The 19,322-nt window shown below is 37.8% G+C and overlaps 1 protein-coding gene across 10 annotated transcripts in view; it reads right to left on the bottom strand.

The window, feature by feature from the left end:
- Nucleotides 1-19,322, bottom strand: part of TBC1D1 (TBC1 domain family member 1) — a 299,311-nt gene that overhangs the window by 105,732 nt on the left and 174,257 nt on the right. The gene's annotated exons all lie outside the window — the stretch shown is intronic.

Below are 19,322 nucleotides of genomic sequence, written 5' to 3'. Positions count from 1 at the left end.
CCAGAAAAAAACAGAAAGGATCTACTGACTCCCTTAATTTAGAAATATCAGTAGTTAGAGATGATAACAAAAATAATATAAATAATAATAAAGGGTTTCGTAAAAGGAAATCCTTCAAATAATGGCAGACAAAATTTTATCTATTTTTAAAAAATGTTTTCTAAAAGGGAGTATAAACTCCTTTGCTTTCTTCAGCACAGGAAAAATATTTAAACCTCTTCTGAAGTCATTTAGCCAACTAACATTTATGAAGAGTCTACTAAGAGCACCTCCAGTGCTAAGTGCTGGAGATATAAAAATATATATATATGTATATATGCATATGTATATGTGTAGAAAAAAGGCACTAATATGAAGGAGGGCTGGGAAAGGCTTCTTGCAGAAGGTGGGACATTACCTGAGACTTATAGGCCAGAGAAACTAGGAGGGGAGACGAGGAAGAAAAGAGTTACAGTCATAGGCATGGGAGAAAGCCAGTGAAAATGCCCAATCAGAAGACCAGAGTACATGTGCTGGGAAGAGCAGTGAGGCCAGTGTCATTGGTCCACAGGGTATGTATTTGTGGGAAGAGAGGGGAGAGGAGGTTAGAAGACTGGAACAACAGGAAGGGGAGGTGTGGAAGGGCTTTAAAAACCAAATAGAGGGTTTTATATTTAAGCTTGGAGATAATAGGCAGCCACATGATATGGTCAGACCTGTTCTTTAAGAAGTTTAAGTTGACAGCTGAGGATCCTGTGCTCATGACTGGAGATATAAACACTAAAAATAAGAGACAGGCCTTGCCATCAAGTGACTTGGACCCCAGACAACTATGCTTTTTGTTTTCTTGTTTTTAAAAATGTCTCTGTTTCATTCTTCTGTTTCTTCAGTTATTTCAGTTGTGCCCAACTCTTCATGACACCATTTGGGATTTTCTTGGTAAAAACTCTGAAGTGGTTTGCCATTTTCATCTTCAGCTCATTTTAGGGATGAAGAAACTGAGACAAATGGGGTTAAGTGACTTGCCCAGGGTCACAAAGCTAGTGTGAAGCCAGAATTTGAACTCAGGTCTTCCTGAGTCCAAGGGTGGTACTCTATCCACTGCGGCACCTACCTGTCCCTCCTCCTTCTAGGTCTGTTACCATTTTTTTGATGCTAGAATTCTACTTACTTCAAATGACCTATTCACCCATCCCCTCTCCGATGATGTGCTTCTAACTCGTGGCTGGTGGAGGAACAATCTCTCAACAAGCATTGATTCAGCACCTACTGTGTACATGGCGCTAAGTTAGGGGGTGGGGAATACAAAAAGAAAAACTAAACAAGACATATGCTTCTTAGAACCAAGTGTGAGGTTAAAATAAATAGGCTGGGCAAGGGCTTGAAGTGCTTGCCTCTAGAAAAAGTGCATGGATTTTGTGGCATCAATTGTTAATGCTGGATAGCATTTCAGGCTGTTGAAAAGGGGTCACTCGAATAAGGATTTCTGAATAATAATTTACAGAATCTTGCTGTTGAAAGAGGTCATCTCATCTAAGCCATTTATTTTCCAGATGGGTAAACAGGAATAGATGGGTCTGAGGCCTCACAACCTTTTAGCCAGCAAAGAAAGGATGAAAACTCAGGTCTCTGACCTTTCAGTCACACTACCTAGAAAGGTTCAGATGATGAACAGATACCAGAAGGGAAGAGGCACAGGACCTGCTGCCCAAGGAACAGGACTCTGGTCTCAGTTCTGCCTCTCTGACCTCTAAGATCCTAGGAGCTGTCCTCACTACTGTACAACTATAGGGAACTATAAAAATGTTATGATACTGTAACCTGGAGAAGAAGCAGAACATAAGAACATGTGTCCTCCAGAAGAGAATGCATGAAAGGGAAAGAAAAATTGTATGCATGTGCACCTGTGTGTGCACACACATACACACACACACACACACACTTGTATGTGTGCAGCCACAAAACAAAAATCTGTGAGAAGGCTGTGGAGGTTCCAAAAATTTAGAAGTGACAGATTACATTGACAGAGTGACTTAATACTCTCCATACATTATCTAATTTAGTTCTCTCAACAATCCTGTGAGGAGGGTATCCAATTTACAGATTTGGAGACTGAGCTCAGCAAGGTGAAGGGACTCACTTGTGGTCAGTCAGTAAGTGTCTGTTTTACCTTACTCCAAGTCCAACCCTCTTCTCTCAATATCAAACTTTTATCTGGGGTCCTCAAGTGGTATCACTGCCTCCCCTCACTCATGATCCCAGGCCTCAAATGTAAATGCATACTAGAGTAATATTTTATAATTAATTCTTTTGTTATGTTTTACATCCAGATTTTCCTTCAAAAGGAAACAATAAAAAGGAACCAAATAGCAAAATGTATTAATAACAATAACAGCTAATTATTTTGTGGTTGTTCAGTCACATCAGTTTCAAACTTCCTGACCCCATTTAGGGTTTTCTTGGTAAAGGCACTTAAGTGGTTTGCTACTTCCTTCTCCAGCACATTTGACAGATGAGGAAAACTGAGGCAAACAGGGTTAAGTGATTTGCCCAGGGTCACACAGCTAGTCACTGCCTGAGGCAAGATTTGAACTCAGTATGAGTCTTCCTGACTTCAGGTTTAGTTCTGTACATACTGTGCCACCGAACCACCAGCTAATATTTACATGATACTTTTGATATGCCAGGTAATGTGCTAAATACTCACCAATTATTATTTTACTTGATCATCATAATAACCCTGAGAGGTAGGCTATTATTATACTCATTTTCCAGTTGAGGAAACTGAGGCAAACAGAGGTTAAGTGAATTGGCCAGGGTCACAAAGATAATAAGTGTGCAAGCCCTGATTTGAACTTGGATCTTCCTGACTCTAATTTATCCACTACACCACCTAGCTGCTTATTGGAAAACAAACCTTAATAATTTTTTTTTACAATAAACTTATCAAAAGCAAAAGGTTTCATACAGATTCAAAGTGAAGGGCTAGAATAAAAATTTATTTTGTTTCAACTGAAGATAAAAAACAGAAATTACAATCATGATTTTAGGCATCAAGAAGATACCACTAAGAGAAATGAATAGGAATACCATGTATGCAACAGTTCATACAGCTATATAAACTATTTTCCAAAATATAGAAAGAAGGTACTCTAACAGTATACTTCGATAAAGAAAACATGGTCCTGATTCCAAAATCAGGGAGGGACAAAAGCAAAGAAAGTCTACCATAGATTAGTATCACTAATCATCACTGACTCTAAAATATTTTTAAATGGCAAAAAATTTTATAGTAACACACATGGTTGCTCTATGTGTACCTACCTAACACCCTGCACAAGTAGGTACTTAAAATTTTAGCTAAATAAATGAGAGCAAAAGTCCTATTCCCATACCTTCAGCTGAGAATTCAGACCACAGCACACCCCTATAATGCCAAAAGATCAATTGGAGAAGAGAGCTGGTAGGTTCAGGAGACAAAGGAACAAAAATCATGGGAAGCGAGTCATACATAGCAATGTTGAAAAGGGAGGTCCATTAAAATAGAGAGAGTGGCATGAGGAAAGGAGTGCACGTTGGGAGCAAAAGAGAAGGATGTCATAAAGAAAAACTACAAAAGGGAAACACTACTCAAAATGTGTGAGTAAATTTTGGAGGAGTTTTTGCTTGCTCAACAGGCAAGAATTGGGAAATTTATGACAGTCACTGAAATGGAATTAATAGATTGATTCTACTAATATAAACTCTGCTATCCTCTACCTTCGCTATCATATTTCAAACATCTGTGAACTAATAAGCCCAACCACACCCTTTCCATTACACAATGCTTAAATGAACATCATCTAGGGATGAAAAAAATCTATGAAAGGAAGTCCATGACTTAAAACTAAGGAAATATCTTTGTCCTTTACTATTAGGGGGAAGTCCATAATATGAAACAAAATATTTAAAAACACAGTGAACTCCAAAATTGAAAACTCTGTCTCTGTCTCTCTCTGTCTCTCTCTGCCTCTCTCTCTCTCTGCCTCTCTCTCCCTCTCTCTCTCTCTCTCTCTCTCTCTCTCTCTCTCTCTCTATATATATATATATATATATATATATATATGTATATATATATATATGTATGTATGTATGTTGCATATGCTATAATGCAAATGGAAAACCCCAGCCCTCAGTGCTCTCCATATAAGGGCTGATGTCCTCAACTCGGAAAATAGCATTCTTTTCTTGGAGTAACAATCCTTTTTAACTCTATTTAACTCTAGTTTAACAATCCTTTTAAACTCTTTTTAACTCTAGTACTACAGAAAACATAGAATAGATTTCCAAAGTTTGAAAATATAGGCATTCCCTAATTTAGGTGCTTTGGGGGCTAAAGGAAAGAACACTGAATTACAAATTAGGATATCTAAAATCTAATCCCCACTTGGTGACAAGTTAGCTGTGATTTTGAGCAAGGCAGTTCACAGCTCAGGGCTTCAGTGCCCTCATCTGTAAAATAAGGGAATTGGATTAGATGATCTCTAATGTGCCTTCAAGTCTTTAAAATTCTTGAATACCAACTCCCATTATGATCAACATATAAAACATGCATATCAAAGGGAGACCCCATCATAGGAATGAATGTACCATAGAGATATGTATTAGTTCCACCTGTATTTTTTTAAACTAAATAGAATAGTTTCAGAGTGAGAACAGAGAACACAGAAATGTTTTAAAGTCTGCCCTCTCTCAGAAACAGAGGGTTATTAACCACAAAGGGAAACCTGATCCTGGAGATGGAAGAGAATTCAGTGCCTCTGTGGCCCAACTTGGCAATCTTTTGTCATATCTTTGATAAGTAGTCATGTAAATTGTTCAAAAATTACCAGCAATAACTCACTGACAAAGCAAACCATTCCATTTTTAGACTGCTTTAATTATTAAAAGATTTTCCCTTACATCAAATCTGTCTCCTGCAACCTTTAATCACTTGGCCAAAATCTGATCCCTCTTCCATATCACAGACCTTCAAATACTTGAAGACAGACATGTGTTACTGCCCCCACCCTAAAAAATAAAATATCTTCTCTTATTCATCAGTTCACTTAACCAGTGTTGGTGATACATCCAATGCAGTCAGACCTTTTTGGACTTCCCTACTAAGCATCCTCATACAATACTCTAGAACCCACAGTTTCCTGGTTTGACGATATCATTTGTAGCATCTTTCCAATATTACTCTACAAAGAAAATTTGTTTTACTAGCAGTGAATGAATTAATGAATTAGTAATGAATTAACTTTGAGTGCAGTGCAGGAATTACTAACTTTGGAAATGTTTTTAAGATCTGAAGTTCAAAGATTAATGAAAGACTTTTAAAAAACTAGAGCAATCTCACATTAACCCAACTTGTAAGTAAGCTTACAAATCAGATCTGCAAATTGATGCTGAAGGAAAAAAAAAAAGACAGCTATTGCAGTCATGTACTAAGTATGATACAGATCAATAGTGCAGAAAATCTAATTCAAAACAAAGTTCTGAATATGGAATCATATTCTTTAACAAAATGACAGTTATTTGTAAATGTTCTCCTTTCTCTTTTTTAAAAAAAATTACTTTTATGAAAAAACATAAAAGTCAATTCCTAGAACACAGAAAAAGATCTGTGGCATGTGGCAAAAAGCCAACGTGCCAACGAGAACCAAACTGTCTGAAGGTTGTAACTACTTTGTTTAGTTTGTGCGGTGGAATCCATAACTTAGAACTCAACACATCTGGTTAAAAAGCACACAGAGCATCAGAGGATAATATGTGCAGGGAGATACAATCTGAATGCTTGAGCACCTAATAGGTAAGAAAAGAAATGACTTCCTTGCTTTTCTGCCAAAATTTTGCACTTCGTAAACCCTATTCAAAATTTAGCTGGTATAACATTTAAAATAGTGCTGAGGATGCCAACAGTAGTATGCAGCTAGATTCTGTAAAAATCATTCATTCTTTAGAGCAATAAGATGATTTCATATTTAGGTAGTGAAAGCAATAAATCAATCCTAATATTGTATCTATTTTGATGCATCTGACATACTCAAGTTGAGACCATGCTTAGTTTTAAGTAACAATTATTCCATGAAAATTCAGTCCAGTTTTTACTCCATAGAGAACTGGAGAGAGGAATCAGGCAGCCTGAAAAATGAAGCTGTGTAGGTAACTGCTTTGATCCTGAAGGAAAGGGGATTGGATACTCAGAATCCATCTTTTTCCCCAAATGCTTCCATCCAAGGAGGCTGAGACAGCCAGGGTCGGTAGGACTATGGAAGAAGGCAGATTTAAAGGGGGGAAAAGCCAATAAGAAATCCCTCAGTTAAAAAAGTCCAGTGCAGAAATACATAAAGCAATGGAAAAGGTCATAAAAATCAGAAAGAAAGAATAAATAAAATAAGTAAATAAAAATAAAACCGCAAATGTAATTACAAAGACTAGGGAAGCTAGATGGCTTTGGATAGAGTGCTGGGTCTGGAGTCAGAAAAAGTCTATCTTTACACTCTTGACAAAAGCTAATGGGAATTTGTTTAAAAACATAATATGAATTACAAGGGAAGGGCCAAATGGAACAGGATGAGTCAAAGAAAGATAATAATACCACAGGGAATGATAAGAGAGGAGATGTGTTTTTTGCTTCAGAGATGCTGGCTCTTAAACTAAGAGAGGAGGGATTTGGGAATTTGCCTGCCATAGGATAGGTGCCCAGGAAGCACTCATCATCTAGGGTCTCGTGATTTGAGCATGGAGTTGTTACAGGCCTTCCCTACCACTGACTCTGAACAAGAATCAACATCTGTTACAATTCTGATCCCAAGGGACGATGGTGCTATATGAACTTTTACTTTCTGAGACTCACGTCAAGAGCTGAGGGTCTTGTGCCACATGTAGGGTACATCCTGAGTGAGCTCTGCATGCGGCCATCTTGGGTTAAAACTCTAGCACGATTTTAGTTCAGGCCTCAGGACCCTTATCACCATTTTATCATTATTATTTTTAGCCCCAGGGTATCAGAATCTTCCAGTCTTCCCTAACATTACAGAGGGCTCCCCCTATCCTTCCAGTCCCTCGGGCTCACAACCTAGGTGTCATTCTCAGCTGCTCTCTACATTTCACCCCTTCATATCCAGTTTGTTGTCAAGGCCTCTCAATTTCACTTTTGCAATAGGCTCCCTTCACTCCTCTGACGCTGCCACCACTCTGGTACGAGGTCTCATCACCTCACAACTTGCCAGAGCCTGCCTCAAGTCTCCCTCTGATCCCATTCTCCATCCAGTCACTGAAGTGATTTTTTTTTCTAATATGCAGGTCTGACCATGCCACTCCCCTAACTCAATACCCTCCAAAGGCTCCCTATCACCTTCACGATCAAATACAAAGTGCTCTGGTTGGCATTCAAAGGCCTTCATATTCTAGCCCATTCCTACTTTTCCAGTCTTTTTACACCACATTCCCCAATATGTCTTCTTGGAACCAGCGACACTGGATTTCTGGCTGTTCCACTAACAAGATACTCCAGCTCCTGTTTGCCACACAACTGGAATGTTCTCCCTTTTCATCTGATGTTCAGTTTCTCTGACTTCCTTCAAGTACTGACTAAAACGTCACCTTTTACAGCCCCTCTGAATCCCAGCGCCTTCCCTCTGTTAACTATTTTCTATTATTGTTGTATATAGGTTGCTTTGTGTGTACTTGTTTTCACGTTGTCTCCCCATCAAATGATAAACTTCCTGAGGGACCGTCTTTTGCCTCTTTTTGTATGACATACCATAGTGCCTTGCACATAGTAGGTGCTTAAATTAACTGAATTAAATTAATTAGGTGATTAAATTAAATTAAATTAGGTGAATTAAATTAATTGAAAATTAATTGAAAAAACTGATCATACACTTAAGCAAAATCCACATGAGATTCACATGTAATCTCTTATTCCATAATGTATGTGAAAATGCTCATCTTATTTGGGGTTTAAGTTCAGAAAAAAAAAGATACCATGCCAACCAATTCAAAATGGAAAAGGTTTAGTACATTGCTTCTGGATCTCCATACCATTTTCATGCATTTTTTTCTCTCAAATGTGTATTCCTTGCGCCTTTACCTTACTTTGACTCTTCCCTTCAATAGAGTAAACATGGTCAGCCATTTCAAATTGTCATCATCATCATCATAATCCTCATTCTCTAGTAGAATTTATTAAGTTTCAGGATGCCATTAGATGTATCCTGGAGTTCTTAATCATTTCTGTATGGCAAAAACCCCTTTCATGGTCTAGTGAGAATCCTACAGACCCTTTTTCAGCACCATGATTTTTAAGTGCATAAAATAAAATAACAGAATGACAAAGGAAACCAATCATATTAAAATATGGTTATCAAAATGTGGGGAAAAAAAAAATACACAGATTCCAGGTGATTTAAAGCAACTAAAAAAAGCCATATCCCAGTCATCTAATATTTTATATTTTTTCCTCTAAAATGGACATAGTCAATATGAAAACACATAGGAAAAGGGAGACAAGAAACTGTGATAACCAACAAAAATAACACAAGTAATTCAAACTGAATCCAAGCCTAAATGTAAGAAAACTGCAGAGAAAGAGATAAAAGTCCCAAAGAGATAGGTTCAGCAAATTAAATCAAACTAGAGAACCCAGAATATAACATACTAGGTAATACGACAATCAAACCTGGGGGAGTGATGACCTGATCATAAATCAACAAAAAACAAACACCCCTAATATTCTGGTTGCTTCTGATGTCCTTTCTTCAGAAGTTCTCTAGTATCTCTCGAAAATAATTAATGTCTTAGGCATAGACATAAAAAGATTTTATAGACTTTTTTATTTGTAAAAAGATTTTAAATTGTAGAATTAACAAAATGTAGAAATGATAGAACAAGATTAAATTGCCAAAGAGCAGTGAAGTATCTACAAAATATTAATTATTTATGTTTATATCATACTTTCCTTGCAATCCTGTTGAAATAGGTAATATAAGTACTATTATCCCATTTGGCAGAAGAAAAAACTAAGACTCTAGGAAGTTAAGGGTCACCCTACTAGAAACTGAGCCAGCCTCAGAACCATCTCACCTGAATCCATACTTAGGACTTATTCCACTCCAATAGAAGAACTCTCCAATGGGGTCATATTTTTATGACATCATTTTAAAAAACAGAAGACAGATTGTGTTGGCTTTTAAACCATCAGATAAAGAACAAGGGCTTTTAGCAGGAAATGTTAAAAGAAAAAACTTTGACATATCACAGTTGATTTCTACTGCAAGCAGAGAAATTTGGAATCATATCTAGCATTAAGTAACAAATTATTGCCTCAAAATTCTTAACGCTTGAGGGATGTTTCCCCTTGGGGGAGGGTGGAGAGCCAGAGTACATGAGCAATCATTCACAAAGGCAACATACATAGTCATTGGTACAGAACACACCAAAAATCTATTATACTGGTTCTATGCTTTGGCTGCACCAAAGCCACAGAAAGAAAAGAGTGATGGAGGGAGGTCAACAAGCATATATTTACTAGGTTCCTGCTAAGTGCTAGGTAGTATCTAAGAATAAAAATCACTGAAATAAAGATCACAAGCATCTAAGACCTGGAATACTAGGTGTGTGATCCTAGAAAAGTGCCCCCAAAAGTTGCAGAGTTATTGTATCTGAAATCATAGGCCTGCATCCCCCTTCAAAATATGATGATAATAATGATGATGATGAAAAGACTGGTTGGTCTTTGGCATACGAACTCTTATCTCAGGAGAGGAGGGAAAATGTCCAAATTACTGACAAAAATAAAACTCACAAGAACAGTCTATAACTGAGTTGTGGGTTTTTTAAAAATAATTTTCTTAACCCTGAGAATATGCTAAATGTAGGTAGCAATTATATTTTAATATAAAGATGTATTTCCATTGTGACCAAAAACTGGGTTTTTTAAAGAAGAACATATTCATGGCTTGATTAACACTCTAATATTCACTTGATAGGTTTATCCTGTGTAGGTGACTAAATACAGATGTAGTGCAGGGTGAGGAAGAGAATCAGCTAGGTAGTAAGTACTCTTCACACCTCCCCTTCTGAGAAAGCCAAGCTGTGGGATGGCAAAATTTCCTTCTGTCTTCAAATCAATTCAACAAATACCACATGCTTCTTATGATGAATAATGTCAGATCCTCAGAGAGATATAAAGGTTACAGAAGACAGAGCCCATAACCCCATGAAGTTTAGTCTAGTAGGGGTATGAGCATGACACACAGACAAATGACTATAATATTAATTATTATCTGATAAGTGCATCAAAGTGCTGCATACTAAGTGCTATGTGAAGTCTGGCCAAGGAGCATCAGAGAAGACTTTCTAGAAGTTGGCCTTTGAGCCAACTCAGTGAAAGGGTAATAGGAATAGGTAATAGGAATTCCAAAGCTGGAGAAGGGTTCTCAACTTTCTTATGTGTCATGGAATTTTTGGCAGGCTAATGAAGCCTGCTAACTCCTTCTCAAAGTAATGTGTTGTTTAAAATTCATAACCGAGGAGGGCAGAGCCAAGATGGCAGAGTGGAAAGATGAACATATTCTAGCGCTTTCCCTGCAGCCCACAAAATACCTGTAAAAAGTGACTATCAATGAATTCTAGAGCAGCAGAAGTCACAGAACCACAGAGTGAAAGAGATTTCCAGCCAAAAGTAACCTGGAAGGCCGACAGGAAAGATCTATTCAACAGGATGCTGAGCTGAGTGGAGCCCAGCCCTGGCCACGTGGCACTGGGAGGAACAGGACCTGAACAGACCTACGGGGCAGAATTCCCAGCAGGGAGGGTCCCAGATCCCTCAACCCACAAGCGAAAAAGAAACCTCCAAACGTCAGTTTGGGAGGGCTTTTTCAGCTGGGTGAGAGGGAAACAGGGTTCCCCCAGCACTAGCCCCAGGCTGTGGTGGGAGGCAGGCAGCTACTATGGCTAAGGATGTAGCCTGGGTCCATTGTCCAGGCAGCTCAGCTTAAAGCCTCTGGTGGAACTGAAAAGCTAATCTGAATCTCAGCCCTCAGTGGTGGCCCTGCCCCCATCCAAAGCCCCAGGGGAATTGAGCAGCTGATTTGAATCTCAGCCTTGTACTGGGGAGAGGAAAAGCACTAGGATCATCTTCTTGACAAAAGATTCAGAAGTCAAGTAACTGGCTGGGAAAATGCCCCAAAAAGGGGAAAAAAAATAAGATCATAGAAGGTTACTTTCTTGGTGAACAGGTGTCTCCTTCCACCCTTTCAGATGAGGAAGAACAAGGCATACTGTCAGAGGAAGTCAAGGCCTCTGCCTCCAGTACCCACAATGTGAATATGAAATGGGTTCAGGCCATACAGGAGCTTGAAAAGCATATCAGCAGCCTGCTAAAGGAGAAGCAAAAAAAAGTGAGGAAAATAACACCTTTAAAAAGAGGCTAACTCAACTGGAAAAAGAAGTCCAAAAAGCCAAGGAGGAGAAGGAGGCTTTAAAAAGGAGAATTAGCCAAATGGAGAAGGTTCAAAAGCTCACTGAACAAAACAGTTCTTTAAAAGAGAGAATCAAGTTCACGGAAGCTAATGACTAGGAGATAAACCAAGCAGTTAGAAAACAAAACCAAAAGTTTGAAAAAATAGAAGATAATGCGAAACATCTCATTGGAAAAACAACTGACCTGGAAAATAGATCCAAGAGAGACAATTTAAAAATTATGGGACTACTTGAAAGCCAAGATCAAAAAAAAGAGCCTAGACATCATCTTTCATGAAATTATCAAGGAAAACTGCCCTGATATTCTAGAACCAGAGGGTAAAATAAATATTGAAAGAATCTACCAATCACCTCCTGAAAGAGACCCGAAAAGAGAAACTCCTACAAATATTGTGGCCAAATTTCAGAGTTCCCAGGTCAAGGAGAAAATACTGCAAGCAGCTAGAAAGAAACAATTTGAGTATTGTGGAAATACAATCAGGATAACACAGGATCTGGCAGCTTCTACATTAAGGGATCAAAGGGCTTGGAATAGGATATTACAGAAGTCAAAGGAACTGGGATTAAAACCAAGAATCACCTACCCAGCAAAACTGAGTATAAGACTTCAAGGGAATAATGGTCATTCAATGATATAGAGGACTTACAAGCATTCATGAAGAAAAGACCAGAACTGAATAGAAAATTTGACTTTCAAACACAAGAATCAAGAGAAGCATGAAAAGGCAAACAGGAAAGAGAAATCATAAAAGACTTTCTAAAGCTGAACTGTTTACATTCCTACATGGAAAGATAATATTTGTAACTCTTGAGACTTTTCTCAGTATTTAGGTAGGTGGAGGGATTATACACACATACACATACACACACACACACACACACACACACACACACACAGAGTACAGGTTGAGATGAATCAGAAGAGATGATATCCATAAAAAAAATAATAAAATAAAAATTAAGCGGTGAGGGAGGAAAATACTGGGAAGAGAAAGGGAGAAATGGAACAGGGCAGGTTATAACTTATAAAAGAGATAAGAAAAAAATCCTGTTCAATGGAGGAGAAAAGGGAGAAGATGAGAAGGGAAAAGCGATGCTTACTCTCTTCACATATGGCTTAAGGAGGGAATAACATGCTCACTATATTTGATATGAAAATCTATCTTACATACAGGAAAGTAGGGGAGGAGGGGACAAGTGGGATGAGGGGATGATAGAGGGAGAGCAAATGGGGGAAGGGAGTAACTAGAAGTAAACACTTTTGGTAAGGGACAAGGTCAAATGAGAGAATAAAAAAAGTGGGGGACAGGGTAGGATAGAGGGCAATATAGTTAGTATTACACAACATGATTATTATGGAAGTCTTTTGCAAAACGACACATATGCAGCCTGTATTGAATTGCTTGCCTTCTCTGTGGGGATGAGTGGGGAGGGAGGAAGGAAGAGAAGTTGGAATTTAGAATACTAGAAATGATTGTTGAGAATTATTATTGTATATAACTGGGAAATAAAAAACACAGGTAATGGGGTAGAAGTTTATCTTGCCCCATAAGAAAAGAGAGAGAAGATGGGGGAATAAGGGAAGGGTGGGGTGTGATAGAAAAGAGGGTACATTAAGAGAAGGGGTAATCAGAATGCAAGGTATTATGAGGAGGGGAGAGGGGAGAAAAATTGGACATGTTACAAAATGATGTCAAAGCAATTAGTATTAAAACAATTGACTGAATTAATTACTGAGACTAAATCAAAGACATCTTTAGTCTGGGGAAAAGAATTTTAGTCTAAATTTCCTAGAGGCAGGTAACCTTGGGTAAAATTTGGCACTGATGGAAAAGTTAAGGTTTTAATGGTAAATTTGATTTTATGATTGCTATTTAATCAAGAACTAGAACATGTATAGAAAGGCATGTGACTCACTTAAGACTTGCCTCTAAAGATGTTCCTTAGCCAATGTGAAATTATAGTAATATTTGAAACCTGGTTATTGTATCTTGCTACTTTAAGATGGTGTGGGACTATTAACTGACTGTTCTTCTGAGTCTAACTCCAGGTATGGCCTCCAATCCATGATGCCAGTAAGCCTGTGAGATGCTGGTATGAACTGCAAAAGGTGATCTCATGGGAAGGGTGGGAGAGGGGCTGTTCAACCTGGACTGAGGTAGGATTCTCCTGACTCAATTTCCCCACTGACACCTGGCAGACTTTAAGCCTGAATGAATGCAAGTTGACAATCTACTCCTGCCTGGAACTGACATGAAGTTGGGGAGATATTAGTTCCCTGCAATGTCCCTACTCTTAGTGGCAATTTCCTATAGTCAAAAGGTTTGTAAGCTTAATACCAGATCTATTAAATTATAGATTGTTAGTAGGGGAACATCCGAGGTTAAGTCAAAATTAAGCTATTAGACTTAGGACTTTAGACCAACAACAATAAGCTAGGGTCCTTTAATTCTTAGTAATAGTGTGGACACAATTAGGTCAAGAGCTTGTGAAGTTAGCAACATAAATATTATTTGTGTCTCAGTTGGTTAATGTTAAAAAAAAATTCTTTTGTGGTCTACATTGTAAATGCTTTAAAAAGAAGTATCAACTGACCAAAAGCTGGAATTGTTTTATGTAATATGAACTGTGTTAAAAATGAAAAATAAAATAAAATAAAAATAGAAAAAAAATTCTTGTTTTGCCACACATCCAAGCACCTATCAGTGAGATCTGTGATCTAATTTACCTCCTTAAGTTTATGTGTCTGGTCCACTACATTAACTATATTGTTTCCTACAAATTATTGGGTCTTTTAAACACATGCTTCCTGTATCATAACAGCTATTTGCAGTAAAATCTGGTGTAGTGCTAATAGACAATTCCCAATTCCTTATCAGTTTAATTTCATCTTGATCTGTGGTAAAGGAGAAAGAATAATGTCTCTGAAGACAGAGGCCCTGGATTCAAATCATACCTGGCACTTACCTATTTAGCACTGGACAAATCTGTCAGCTTCCTTGGGCCTCTTTCCTAATCTGAACAATGAGGAGGCTGAACTAGATTGTCATTGAGCATCCTTCCAGCTAAAAATATATGAATCTTTGAAAAAATAAAAAATCTGCCTAAGGATCTGGACAAATATATTTTTTCTATCCTTGTTTAGATGTGTTCTACCATTCCTTTCTCTGCCCAGCCCCCCACCTCATTTAGCCTGCTATATTGTACTGTGGTACAGACATTTCAATGTCATTTTTAGATACTTTCCTTATTAAGCAGTTCACTTTCCACATAAACCTCTCTATTCTGAAGGCCCTACTTTTAGTCACAAGCACTAATGAAAATATTATTGCCCCTTCAGTATTGTAATGGTTAGGGAATTTGAAAATCTTCCCTGCCCCTTAATAGGCCCATGTGACCTGCTTTGAGCTTTGGCCCAGCCCACAACCTGAGTCACATGGAGCCAATGGTGAGAGAAGCTTTCCAAATGGGTGGAGTAGGAAGGGCAGAGGTGAGCAAGGGAGGATGAGGTGGAGTTGAGAGAGGCAAGAGGCAGAACAGAGCAGAGCAGAGCATGTAGTGTGAGTGAGAGAGGGAGTGATTTTGCCTAAGGGAGCTTGTTTGTGGGGAGGCCTAAGGGAGGGAAGGCTTGGGGATGGATGCCCTTTATTGGCAATGTGTACAAATGTCATTGGTACCATGATGGAAATGGCTTTCTGGTATCTGAATAAACATTTTGGTTTCATCTTTACAAAAAAAAAAAAAAAGGAAATGAATGCCAGAATCTAAAAATAAATAATTTTTTAAAAGAATTCATAATTGAAAGAAATACTAAATTTCAGTTAGAAGTTAGTAAAGAAAGAAAATGTAATTTTTTCCCCCTAAGGCTTCCTAAAATCTATCCAAGGAGCCCAAGCTAAGAAACACTAAAATTAAGAGTAGAGGGAATAATATTCTAGGCTTTTGGGACAAGAATCATAGGAACAAACTTATAAATGTAACCAGCTTAAACAGTCCCCCACTCCCTGTGTTGGCATTTCTACCCATCCCTTAATGATTCAGGCTTCATGAGTTTTGTAGTAGAAAAATATATTACCCAAGGTCACACAGTAAGTCTGAACTCCTAGGCCCAGTTCTCTGTCCATGGGGTAAACAGACAGAAACAAGGAAGATTCTAGTTTACAACTTAAGAGAAATTGACACTAGTCTCCCTGATTCCTGGTCTCTTGATTTATCCTTCATCTCACTGCCAGATTAATCTTTCTTAAAGTATTGCTTTGGTCGTGTCATTACTCAGCTTATATTAAAAACAATCAAAGAAACAAGAAAAAAAAAAAACCCTTCCCTTGTTATCCAGTGACTATTGGTAACCTTTACCTAGTCTTAGGAACTCTATATTTTCAAAGTGGATACCAATAATGACTGACCCAAGTTAGCTACGTCATCATCATTGCATGCTGAGAATACAATTTCCAGTTATTTTCATTTCAAGCCAACCACTCTCACTTCACATTATGAGATGAAGTATAGTACACATCCCCCCCTCAAAATTAACAGCAAATCAAGTTTGAAGAATTTGGGTTTTAAAAAATAGACTTCGTTGGGTCGCAGATATAAGTATTATGTTTTGTTTTATGGTTTCTCCCATTCATTTTAATTCTTCTATGTAACATATACATAATAGGAATGTACATATAGAATCTATATAAAATTGTATGCCATCATGGGGAGGGAGTGGGGAATGAGGGTGGAGGGAGGGAAAAAAAATCTAAGATATATGGAAGTGATTGTTGAACACTGAAAACAAATAATCTAATTTAGAAAAAAACTTCAAAAATGATATTTTTGTTCCAAGGTTTTAAATGACTAAAAAGATTATGCTAAAGGTTTCAGATATATCATTACAAATAGATATTTCTCTTCCAAATATGAGACAATGTATTGGGGGGAAGAATAGAAAGGAGATTGAATTCTTCACTGATTATTGCTTGTAAACAGGAATTACCAACTTGAAATTTTTTTCTACAAAGACCTAGTGTAATAATTTAATAGCAGCTAAATATAGGTATAATTTATTTTGCAATTTAAATTTTAGATAATCTACAATCCACAAAGAACATGGCCACTCCTCATATACATACACAGTGAGCATATCTTGAGTTTTCAATAAGGCTGACAAAAACTCAAAGCACTCACTTCTAAAATGGTCAGTTCCCAGTCAGTTCCCAGAGATTCAATGCTTGCTAGTGGCAGTCTTAGAAAACAGAAATACAGTAAACAAGTATTTCCTTTGGTCTCACCATGACATGCATTGCCCAAAGGAACACAGTAAACTAAATAAAGAGGGAAAAGAAGGGAGAGAGAGGAGAGAGAGAAAAGGAGAGGGTGGGGAAAGATAGGCATTTGTGGTGTTTGGGGAAAATGAATCCTTTTTTAAAAAAAATTGAGTAGTCAGTGGAAAACTGAATTATTTTTGCCTTTTAAATAAATTGCTTACACTGCTCTGCCAAAATAAGCAGTGATTACAAAATCATCCCATGTACCTCTATTATTAATCCTTCCAAATTTAAAACCTCAGATTTGTAGCTTGAACGCCAGCTGTGAGAAAAACAGAGCTACAATCCTTATGGTGAGGCTTACAGAACCACTAAGTCACCCTCCATCACTCACTCCGGCTGATGTACATTTCCTGTGATTTCCAATGGGGAGCTCTGATGGTGGAGTCATTTTTAGGAGAGGGCTCAAGATGAAAAAGAAACTCAAGGAAAAGAAAAAGAGCTTAAGTTGAATTAGATGAACTCTAGCAAAACAGATCAGGAGCCAAGCCCGGAGTTTAGAACTAAAAGGGGGGAAGGGGAGGAGAGGTTTCAGTGATCACACGGTTCAATGCCCTCATTTTGCAGCAGAAGAAATTCAAGCCCAGGAGAGGTCAAGGGATTAGCCCCAAAGTCATTTGGGTGGTAAAGAGCAGAAGCAGACTCTGAAGACAGGTAGATAGATTCTTCAGTTTTTCACATTTTAAATCATCCTGCCTCCCCAGCCGTAAGGCTTCATTTTATTGGTCCCCTAATGCATTTCGTACTTGGCGGGGATGGGTGTATTATGTGTTTGTTCTTTGAAAGGTAAGTGGACAGAAAATGCAGGGGTGGAAAAAGACACTCCCAAACTCTGTTAAATTCCTATTCATCCCTTAAAAGCCAACTTTTCCATGATGCTATCCACGATGTACTTTTGTAATAAGCCCCTTCACCCAGGCAAGCATATCATGACCCTTTCTTCTCATCAAACATTCTGCACTATAGCTGGAAGTTAGAATATACAGGGTGTCCCAAAAGTCTTAACTTAAAGACACATGAATATAGCTTTAACATGTTATGTGCATTAGCTTCTTATGTCCAAGCTCAATCACACCCGACATGTTTTGTCCAAACATTATACCTCCCCTCAACCCCCTACGTCCTACCCTCCTGCCCAGCACGATGCTTTTATACACAGGTGATGTTTAGTAAATGTTATTTTTATTATCCCAGGATGGAGTAGAAGAAATATTCCTTGTGTTTGACCATTAAAAGCTTAGTCACCATCTAACCCAGCCACTGTTTAGTTCTTTTTGGTTTCAGATTATTATTTTCTACTTATAGTTTTTGTAATGTATTTATTTGGAGGGATAGGAGAGGGCAGGCTGAGGCCCTGAGAGCAATCCTTTAACTTGTTAACCTGGCACTAACCGGCTGGTACTCAACTTTCTTTCTTCTCTGGGAAAGACTGTACAAGATTATGTGCAGAAGAAAACCTCAAAAGATAAGCCAGTAGGATTTTTAGAATTAGGCAAGCATGAAACCTCCCATGCCAGGATTGTCCTTAATTTCACTTTTCAAACTAAACCATCTTGAAATATACACCACAGTCCTTGGACTTTCTGGTAGAAAAGCTATTATTCTTTCAAGTATAAAATTCATGGTTTGTTAGCATAAATAATTTTCAGGGTTAAGAAGACCCATAATTATAGTAACTTACACTTCCATAAATGCTGTTTAAAAAAACTTTTAGTGCTATTCTGCAAATATTTTCATTTATAAGAAATAATAAAACAAAATTTATTTGAAGAAATGGCCACTTAGAAAAGAATCAAATGTACCCTTTGGGTTTATCTGATGAGTATACTCCAGAATTTATTGAAATTTCCTCACAGTTCTAACAGTTGCAACAGCAACTTCATGCACCAACTTGGTGCATACCAAGTCCTTAGAAAACTAGGACAAATCCAAAACATTCATTTTAATATATGTTTTACATTTTGAAAACTAATTTCAAGTCACAGTTTACAAACTGAGTACTTGGAAATTCTTGGGTAAAATTTTAACTCTTAGAAAAACACACCCATTTAGAAATTTGATTTTTTTTAAAAAATCAAAACAACTGCTTAAATGATTTCCAACAGTCAAATAATCGTGCTTTAGGAGCAAAACTTGATGTTTAATTCCAGAATATCTACAATACAATAATCATCTTGATACTCATCCCAATAGAACCTCTCACTGTACAACTGGCAAAGGAGCCAAAGAAATCTTGTTAAACTCATTACTAAATCACTGCCAACAGCTTTTGGCCAGCTCCTCTCTCTAAAAAAGAAGAAAAGGTCTGTTTGCTGTTTCACTGTCTATATAACCTGCTATGTTTCTGATGTTCAATCTGTTGATTTATCTGAATATCAACTTCTCTTGGAGGTTTTGTCCTAAACGTTTCAGGCAGCAGTAGGATTTGCCACTACATTGGGAGGGGGTGGAGTAGATGAGAGGGAGAGGAGGAGGGGGAAAAAGGAAAGGAGATCAACTGGGGCAGGAGAGGAGGGG

Source organism: Notamacropus eugenii, chromosome 6, assembly GCF_028372415.1.
Source record: "Notamacropus eugenii isolate mMacEug1 chromosome 6, mMacEug1.pri_v2, whole genome shotgun sequence".
Taxonomy (NCBI): Eukaryota; Metazoa; Chordata; class Mammalia; order Diprotodontia; family Macropodidae; genus Notamacropus; species Notamacropus eugenii.
Note: the sequence above shows the minus strand (reverse complement) of the source record. Positions and strands in the feature narration are given on the sequence as shown.